Below are 10276 nucleotides of genomic sequence, written 5' to 3' on the forward strand. Positions count from 1 at the left end.
CTCACAAGTCTTAGGAAATTCCTGAAACTCACAAGATTCCTGAAACTCATACTCCTTGTATTGTATTTAAGTTGCCATGTAGATGCTGGGAACCATTGTATGGTTGTATAAGCAGCAACAGTTGCTAGGAAAGAGGAGACTGCCTAATCAGTAAATTTGTCTCCAGGTTCTGCAGGAAGCTCCAGGAAGATACAGGCATTCGTGAGTCATTACCCAGGTTGGGTGGGCTTTTTGGTGACTCAGCTGGCTTTGAGATATTTATGCTCCTATAAGTAAGTTCTCACCCATGCTTCTCTTTGTAACCTCAGTAGCCTGGCTCACTAGTCTCTACTTAGGGTGGTGGTTGGGGGGAAGATCATTCTTTTGATTTGTAATAAGAACCTCCACCTAGTATGAGGAGATGTGCGTGCATATCTCTTCAAGAAAAGTCACATAACAACCTAACGTTTCTGGGCAGGCATTTAAACACATCTTTATACCCAGCACCACCATCTGTGTGTGGCATAGCCACCCTTGGAGGGAGGAGGAGGGGAGAAGGGATCGCTGAAGAAGACTGTTTCCTTTTTATAAAATGGAAGTCTGTATCTTTAAATGTATGATTTCAAAACAATTACCATTCAAAACTGCTGTTTGTGTCTTCAGCTCCTTAGATAGGATGTGCAGCTAGCCTAAAGCTCTACTTCTAACTTCGCTTGTGAATGCAAATATTTTAATAAGTATAACACACAGAGGCTTGAACTATCAATTACTCCTAGCAGCATATGTAAAATACCTTGTTTATCGGAGATACTGGGCATCAGACTGAAGGAGAGAAAAACATTACCTTAAAAATGCACCTGAGATTCTGCCTTGATCCTCAGCTTTTCTCAAAAATTATTCAAATTAGAGCTACTTAAGATTTATGAAAGATAAGCAAAAGTCCATTTTCTTAGCTGTGAGTAAACTTTGATGGTTGGCCATGGCAGATAAAGGCAAAACACAAGTTATTGTCATAACTGTCCATGTTTACAACTGGACAGTAATTTTCTTGTATGCTTAAGGGTTGAGCAGATATCAGCTGAGTTTCTAGTTCCTAAAACGTGGTTTAGAAAAATTCCTTAGGGTTTGGGGATGTATTTCTCAGTGGTAAAGTGTTTGCTTATCATTCCTAGCTTGAGAGAGAGAAGAGGAGGGAGAGACGGAGGGAGGAGGGAGAGACGGAGGGAGGAGGGAGAGACGGAGGGAGGAGGGAGAGACGGAGGGAGGAGGGAGAGACGGAGGGAGGAGGGAGAGACGGAGGGAGGAGGGAGAGACGGAGGGAGGAGGGGGAGACGGAGGGAGGAGGGGGAGACGGAGGGAGGAGGGGGAGACGGAGGGAGGAGGGGGAGACGGAGGGAGGAGGGGGAGACGGAGGGAGGAGGGGGAGACGGAGGGAGGAGGGAGAGACGGAGGGAGGAGAGAGAACAATTTTGTTGTTCAGCCAAAATTATAAATTCTTTGAAAACATCTAGCTACTTGCAAGTAGTTCTAACAAATTAAATGATGTGTTTCCTCCAAGACAGAACATCTAAGTGTAGATACAAAGTACTTTAAGAGAAAATAAATGTGACATACTTAGAATAAAAACTCTACTTAACTAAAATCACATATTTTCTTGAGTATGAACTCCTTTTCAGCTCCATATAATTTTTAAGTGCAAGTGTTTGTTTCAATATTTATTTATCTGGATCTCTGTGGGCCAGCCTTGGTCTGTGTACCATGCGCAGGAGCCCTTGGAGGCCAGAAGAGGGCATCAGATTCTCCTGGAACTGCAGTTCAGATGTTTGTGAGCTAGCTACCCTGTTGATTCCCAGAACCAAACCCCAGTCCTTTACCGAAGCAGAAAGTGCTCTTTACAGCTGAACCATCTCCCCAGCCTTTCCAGGAAAAAATATTATTTAGCCATCATTAGATTTAGCACAAAAGTGCACTGGTTTTATTTCTTTCACTGTGAAACTTTTCTTTTTCCTTTTTTTATTGGATATTCTCTGTATTTACATTTAAAATTTTATCCCCTCATCCCCCTCCCCCTCTCCCTGCTTCTATGAAGATGTTCCCATTTTCACCCACCCCCTCCCACCCCAATGTCCTGGCTTTCCCCTACACTGGGTCCTTCTCAGGACCAAGGGCTTCTCCTCCCATTGATGTCAGACAATGCCAACCTCTGCTACATGTGCGGCTGAAGCCATGGGTCCCTCCATGTGTATTTATTGGTTGGTGGTTTAGTCCCTGGGAGCTCTAGGGGGTCTGGTTTCTTGATATTGTTTTTCCTGTGGGGTTGCGAACCCCTTCAGCTCCTTCAGTCCCTTCTCCAATTCCTCCACTGGGGTCCCTGTACTCAGTTTGATGGTTAGCTGCAAGCATGCTTATTTGAATTGCTAAGACTCTGGCAGAGCCTCTCAGGAGGTATCCATATCTGGCTCCTCTCAGTACTTCTTGGCATCAGCAACAGAGACTGGGTTTAATGGCTGCACATGGGATGGATCTCCAGGTGGGGCAGTCTCTGGATGGCCTTTTCTTCAGACCCTGCTCCACTCTTTGTCCCTGCATTTCCTCTTATATTTTTTCCGCCCCCCTCCCCCTTTGAGGACTGATGCTTCCACATTTTGGACTTCCTTCTTCTTGATCTTCATATCCGTGACCCCATTTCATAAACTGTTGGTCATATAAGAGAATGTGGAAATTGAGGACACAGGGAACAATGGTAAAGGCTTTCTGAATGCCCAGCAATCAAAATTCAATTCAAAATAAAATACATAATAACTCCAGGGTGTTCCTGGCAGCGTCTCCGCTAGTTGCATCATGGGAATTCACTGAAGCCTTCACTCTGAATGCACATGTGCACTTTGCACAATAAATGCAATAGGGTCCCACAGTGCCATCAAACACTTCCCAAAGTCCTCCGCTCAGTTTTGAAAGCACTGTGTGTTTTGAATGGCAGTGTTTGTTGCTGTTTTGTACACACAAATGCCTCCGCTCTTAAAGAAACACTGGTTTAATTGCAAAAGTCGAGGATTTTACACATTTCCTACTGTTATTCTTAAGCATGTAAAAAGTATCGAACTCACAATACCTTTGGAATGGATCACGTTAGAGCGTGTAGTTTTTAGATTTCCCGTTTGAGTGAGTAAAGGTACACGCTGCCAGGCCTGATGACCCGAGTTCAATCCCCAAGACCTACACGCGTCTGGTGAAAGCCGACTCCACAAGGCTGTCCTCAGACTCTGCGCCTGAACTGTGGCTTGCTGCTCCTCCCACGACAGAAAGCAAATGGAAAAACAGAAAAGGAATTTTAACCGTGTTTCAGTTTAGAAGATAGCTCAGTGGCAGAGTGCTTGGCTAGCATCTGCCAGACCCTAGATTCAATCCCTAGGACTGACAAAGAAAGAAGAAATTGAGTTGCTGTGTTTTAAAATCATTAAATGAATTTTAGCATCTGATTAGGGCAAGTTTTCCAATATTTTCTGTTTTGTCCTTTTGTATGTCATGTGAAACGGTTCTCAGCATTGATAATTACTAATCAGAATCTTGATCGACTCTAAAAAAAGATGTCAAAGATGTTCTGCTTGTTGTACCAAACTTTCAGCAAAATTTAATTCTTTATGTAAAAATAAAGAAGCACTTCCCTATTCGTATACAAATTTGTTTTCTCCTATAGTCACTGGTAAAAGTGTGCACATGCTGAAGAATATTAAGTCAGTTCCTTGGAACTGAGAATCACTCACTGGTTAAGAGCATTTGCTGCTCTTGCAGAAGACCTGGGTTGCGCACCATTTGTATCAGGTGGCTCACAGCTGACTGTAACTCCAGCTTCAAGAGATTCCATATGGATTCCATAGCTTCTTCTGGCCTCTGCATGCACCTACACAGATGTGGAGCATGACACACAGAGAGATAAAAAAAACAAATCCTTAAAAGAAAATGCTACTAATTTAGCATCAGTCAGTACTTGGTTGCATACCTATTACACACACATAAATACCAGGATTATGTAAAAAGTACCAGGATAGAAACGGGGCTGTGAGTGGAAGCAGTTTCTGAAGGCAGCTCTGTGGATGCCTTTGTGTGAGTATGGTATTGTCTGTGATGTCTGAGTTATCATGTCTCCCAGATGAGTCAGAAGCTTTGAGCTCAGCCCAATGCAGATGCTTTTCTCTTTATGTGCAGCCTGTTCTATAGTTTTCAGACTTTAATAGTAAAGTTCTCATGAAGCCTCTCTACAATTGACATTTGCATCAGCTCCCCAGCTACAAGTGGGAGCAGGAAGTCTCCAACAGGAGCTTCTCTCTGTGTGATCTTGTCCTTCATTTGCTGAAGAAAACTATACCTGCACAATACATATATGGACACCAAATTGTGAGAAATGTGAACTCCTATCACGTGCTAGGCAAGCTCTCTACCAGTGAGCTATATTCCAAATTAAAGCATAGCTAAAATTCCTTTTTTAACATCTACTTTGTGTGATGGGAGGAGCAGGCACTTCCTTTTTGTTTCCTACCACCTTGTTTTTCCATTTAAGAAACAGCTGTGCTGAGTGCAGATGTAGCTCCAATGGCGCAGTGTTTATGCATCATTTATAAAGCCCTGGTTCAACCCCCAGGACCATGTGAACTAAGAGTGGGCAGTATGCACAACTTATCCCAACCCTAGGAGGTTTGGGGGGAGAATCGAATGGTCAAGGTCATTCCATGCTACGAAGAAGGTTCTGGGTCAGCTGGGTTATGACAGATCCTGTCAAGATAAAATCCCACTATGGTATTTGTTTGATCCTCTTTAATACCATGAATGAATAATCAAATTGAGGTTTATGAAAACTTCTGAATTACAGGATAGTTCATATCCATTCTCCCGGAAAAGCTAGAGCACAGTTTAAAACGAAGTAAAACTGAATGAATAAAATTGAACCTGCCTATCCACTCTGACTCCTCAGTCTCTCCACAAATACTGACCGAATACCAAAAGATATTCCAGGTCCTGTGTTTATAGTCAGTAAAAAATGAAGAGAGAAAAGCAAGCCTAGGGGATAATGGGAAGTGAAATACTCATCAGACAGTCACACCCAGCAACATATGGTATCAATCTGAGGCATGTGCTTTGAAGGGTGACAGCCACCCACTGATATCGAACAACACTAAAACAATCTGACCTAGGGCAGGCTGGAGCAGTGGGATTCGGGGAAGCCTTTCGTTAAATGATGGCCATTACTCTGAAATCTGATAGGTGACAAGGTGCAGCCAGCAGTCTGGGAACAAGCAAGAATGGGATGGGGGCTGAAATCTTTAGAACAAGTGAGGTAAGCGGGAGGAGCTAAACTCAAATCAGATGCAGCCGAGAGGATTCAGAAGATGCAGGACAGGTTCCAACACCTTGTTCTTCATCGTGACAGCAATAAACAAGAATGCACTTAGATGTATTTTAAACAATGGTCAATGCTGCTAGATTGGTGTTCTGGTAAAATGGCTCTCCTCCCATTGCAGACACTGGACTTAAAAGAATCGGGAGGAAATGAGATGTTCTAGACAAGAGGTGAGATTGTCTTGGATTTGGTGTCCCAGCATTGGAGAAGAAATGTGCACAAATGTAAGAAGTAATTATATAAATCTGAGAAGATTAGAAAGAATATTGGATATAGAGGTTAGAGAGAAAGAGAGGCTTGTGGATGAGTCTGAAGTCCCCAGTTTACTGGTATTTCAGATGCTGGCACTGGTGAGCTGGGTAGATGACACAAGATGGAGGTTTGCATCTTGGTTTTGGACACACTGAATTTGTGGTGCCCTTGAAACAGCCGAGTGAAGGTGTGAGCTGGGTGTCAGGGCAGCCCGGCAGCTCAGAGGCATACTGAACTCAAGACTCAAACTTGGGGCTCCTTGGTTAGCTATAGTGGGCAATTCATAAACCGATTTTTAAGAAGGCAAAGGGGGGCTGGAGAGATGGCTCAGTGGTTAAGAGCACTGACTGCTCATCCAGAGGTCCTAAGTTCAAATCCCAGCAACCACATGGTGGCTCACAACCATCTGTAAAGAGATCTGATGTCCTCTTCTGGTGTGTCTGAAGACAGCTACAGTGTACTTATATATAATGAATAAATAAATCTTTTTTTAAAAAGAGGCAAAGGAGCATTGTAGACTTCTGTAGACTCAAGTAGATGGGATGGAAACCTGGGAGGTAACCCCTATCTATCTCTGCTGAGAGATGTGGATCACTGGGATGGGTGCATGCACACTGGATTTTAAAAACAACCTGAGCAGCGGCAGAGATTCGAACATGCTCAAGCATCAGTGAGAATCATCTGCTCAGCAGGGTGAGGCCACACGCACAAGATGGATGAGCTGACCCTCACCCTGATTCTTCAACAGCATCCCAACAGCCACTGCGCTGGACAGAGCATCTCTCTGAACTGCATCTCATAAAACAGCAGCAGCACCCTCCCCCCAAAGGCTCAGGGAACACAGCGGAAGAAGGAACAAGAAGAAGGCAAGAGCTTGTAGAACACTATCTCTCCGGCATGACAAGGATGGTGCACCCTTGAACTCACTGCAGCTGTGAGTGCCTGCAGGAGACCGGCTTGAGCCACAAAGTGAGTGGCGATGCTGTTCTACAACACGGGACTGTTAGAAAGATTCCAGTCAAACAAGAAGTGACACTAGATTGCACAATGGAATTAAATGAGACAAATAGAGTTTAGTTTTCCACTTCTGGGTTGGCATCTTGAATACTCCTCCTCCTGCTCCTTGCTAGATGGGTAGCTCATCGAGTAAGCTTTTCTGTGACTCATCGTGACTTACTGACTGTCAAAAGGGAGCCTCCTATCACTTCAGTGATAATGCATAGAAACAGGGCATCCTTCGTGGGCAGCATGGCTGACCAGCAGCAAGAGATTGCTCTAAACAAGGACCTTTTAATCCAGTGTATGTACCTAAAATCACCACCCATGTGTGATTCCCTTATCATCTGCTCTGAACGCAATGCCAATTCCATAAAATTAAAGTGTCACTTTCTCCCTCTCTCCCTTAAATCGAATCACTCAACCTTGTGAGGATTATGGGTTTTGTGAAGATTTTTGAGTCAAAGGAATCATTTAGAAAACTAAGGCAAGAATGCCATCTTGGGGTTTCTGCTGACATCACAGTCTACCTGAGCAGCAGATGCCAAAAGGAGGAGCTTCCAGAGGCTGTCACCACAGCAACATGGAGTCTTCCGGGGCTTTCAGCCATCATCCTACAATTAAACAAATGCTGACAAGCGCACTACGTCACCAGACTTGAGGTCTAGCCTCCGCTTATGTTGATCTTCCAGCTGGATCAAGCTCAGCTTGTGTCTGCTTTGAGGTATCTGGTCACGTTCTGGGCGACAGTATGATATAAGGTCAGTCTCCTTTCCCACCCACCTTTTCTGCATCGTCCGATGAGACAGAACCACTTTGTTATATCTGGGGATGTATAGGGTCAGTGGCTTACAGAAGCAACTCCCAAGGTTGGATAGTGATGAGATTCTTTGTTGGGAATAAACTTTATTCCCTGATATAATGGCATTATAACCTGCTCACTTGCACAACTGTCCCCTGATAACTTTGCTCGGGTCATGAAATACTATGGTTAGGATTTTTCATGAATCTTAATAGTATCTTACCCAAGTTTCCTAAAGACAAGTGAAAGTTCATCCAAACTGGCAGGGAGTCTTGTAGTCAATAATTTACAATTTTAACTTTTGCATGTTTCCTTTCTTAACTGTTTAAAATGAAATATAGCTTCAATATGTCTAGTTATCTAGATAATTCAATACATCAGAGATAAAATATAGAATAAGGAAGAAATTTGCAAGATGTAAACTCTTTACTTTTTGACTTTAATTATGTCTGTGACCATCTCCACCAAACCCTGTAGGTCTTTATATTTTTGTTTATTATTAGTGGAGTGGGGGCACATGCCACAGTGCACACAGGGGTATCAGAGGAGACTCCATGCAGTCAGGTTTTTTGTTTGTTATGTTTTGTTTTGTTTTTTCTCCATGGATTCTGATAAAGGCGGTTTATTTGCTCTCTTAGTTTCTTTTCCTATGATAAAATACCCTGGCAAAAGCAACGTATGGCTTTTCAGCCGCAGCCATCTTCCAGTTAACTCGCCAACATGACAAACACAAAGGGAAAGAGGAGGGGCACTCGGTACATGTTCTCTGGGCCTTTTAGGAAACATGGAGTTGTTCCTTTGGCCACATACATGCGAATCTACAAGAGGTGTTGTAGACATCCAGGGAATGGGCACTGTTCAGAGAGGAATGCCCCGGAAGTGTAACCGTGGAATAACCAGAAAATTCTACAATGTCACCCAGCACGCCATGGGCATCATTGTAAACAAACAAGTTAAGGGCAAGATTCTGGCTAAGAGGATCAATGTGCGGATTGAGAACATCAAGCACTTGAAGAGCAGAGACGGCTTCCTGAAGCGGGTGAAGGAGAACGATCAGAAGAAAAAGGAAGCCAAGGAGAAGGGCACCTGGGTTCAGCCTGCGCCACCCAGAGAAGTGTTCTTTGTGAGGACTAATGGAAAAGAGCCTGAGCTTCTGGAGCCCATTCCCTATGAATTCATGGCCTAATGTACAAGAGGAATAAAGGTCCCAGACTGCAAAGTGAAAAAACAAAACAAAGCAAAAGCAACTTATGGGAGAAAGGTTTTCTTTTAACTCATGGTTCAACATTTCTCATAGGGAGAAACCCAAAGCAAAGGCTTGACACAGCAGGTCACATCATGCATAGAGTCAGAAGAGAGCGGGGAACACATGTACTAAAGTGCTCAGCATGTGTAGATGTGTGAGACTGTTTATGTTCACACATGTGCAAGTGCCCATGGAGTTCAGAAGACGGCATCAGATCCCTTGGGGCTGAAGCTACAGGCAGTTGTGACCCACCCAGTTGGTGATAGACACTGAACTTGTGCCTTTTTAAGAGCGTGTGCCTCTAACCACCCGGGCATCTCTTCTGGACTCTCAAAAACTTAACCTTAAAGTTCAAACTAGAAGTACTTCTATATAGACTTTTGCTTTCTATTTCTTTCATGAAGATCTAAGCTTCACAGCAGATCAGTGTAGATCTCAGCAGCTTGCTTACCTTTATTAAAGACATTGTATTCAGAGATGGAGATAAAAGCCCAGAAGGTGTAGTTCATGCCTTGCAAGAAGGGCTGGGGTTCAGTCCCCAGAAACCATATTTAAAATGAAACAAAGCTGTGTGTAATGACTCTTGGTGGAGTCAGGTGGCTGCTTGGGGCTTGATGACCACCAGAAAAACCTACTCAGCTCTTTCCTAGCCAGTAAGAGATCTTGTGTCAAAAGTAAAGGGTGGAGAGTGCCCAGAGTTGACACTTGAGATTGATATCTGGCCTCTATTCACCCACACACATGTGTGTAACTGAATACACACTGAGCGTATAGGTATACACGATATTAAAATTATGTGTCATTTCAAGCATTAACCATCACGTACTATCAAAATGGGCATTTTCACACAGTGTTGGTAGGCATGTGCCATGTAGGCTCCTTTGTGCTTAGATACAGGTATCGGGTATGAGTCTTCAAATTATCTGACATCTGGGAGTTGGATGAGGGACTATGAGTCAACATCAAATGGCTGACACCAAGTGTCTGGAGACCCCAAAAGGAAACCGTTATATGATCTGTATGTATAACTGATTTGGGGAGGGCACCTGGGACCTGGAGAGATGGCTCGGGGGTTAAGAGCACTCACTGTTCTTCCAAAGGTTCTGAGTTCAATTTCCAACCACCACATTACCATCTTAACAAGATCTGATGCCCTCTACTGGTGTGTCTGAAGACAGCTATAGTATGCTCATATAAGCAAAGTAAGTAAATCTTTGAGGAGAGTGCCATTTTGTGTGATAGATATGCTTAACTGTACATATGGCCCTGAAGTCAGAGGCCTGAGCCTTTGCCAGCCTGCATGTATATGTCTGTCTGTAGGCCCGTGTGCCCTACTTCCACGCTGGCTGATCTATATGCCTCTGCCCTTCTATGCCCATGTGTTTCAACTGACATTATCCTGCCTTGTACTCTGGGCAGTGACATTTGCTCAGAGTGAATCAACTGTGTCTTATCTGTCTGCAGCCTTTCAAATTCTCTTCAATCTCCCGGCCTCCTGTTACCTGCCTCCTTTCCTGGCAGGGAAACATGGGCCTCACAGCCGGCAAACTACTGTAATGCTGTCAAGACTGCAGATCTTGAATGCACAGCCGTCAAGGATGTCTGA

The 10276-nt window shown here is 43.9% G+C and overlaps 1 pseudogene across 1 annotated transcript; it reads left to right on the plus strand.

Annotated features, from left to right (window-relative positions):
- Positions 1-8144: 8144 nt before the first annotated feature.
- Positions 8145-8610, plus strand: LOC308433919 (large ribosomal subunit protein eL21-like; annotated as a pseudogene). Its single transcript has one exon. The product of its transcript is annotated as a large ribosomal subunit protein eL21-like (transcript).
- Positions 8611-10276: the final 1666 nt, after the last annotated feature.

The sequence above is a fragment of the Micromys minutus genome (genome assembly GCF_963924665.1).
Source record: "Micromys minutus genome assembly, chromosome: 21".
Classification (NCBI taxonomy): domain Eukaryota; kingdom Metazoa; phylum Chordata; class Mammalia; order Rodentia; family Muridae; genus Micromys; species Micromys minutus.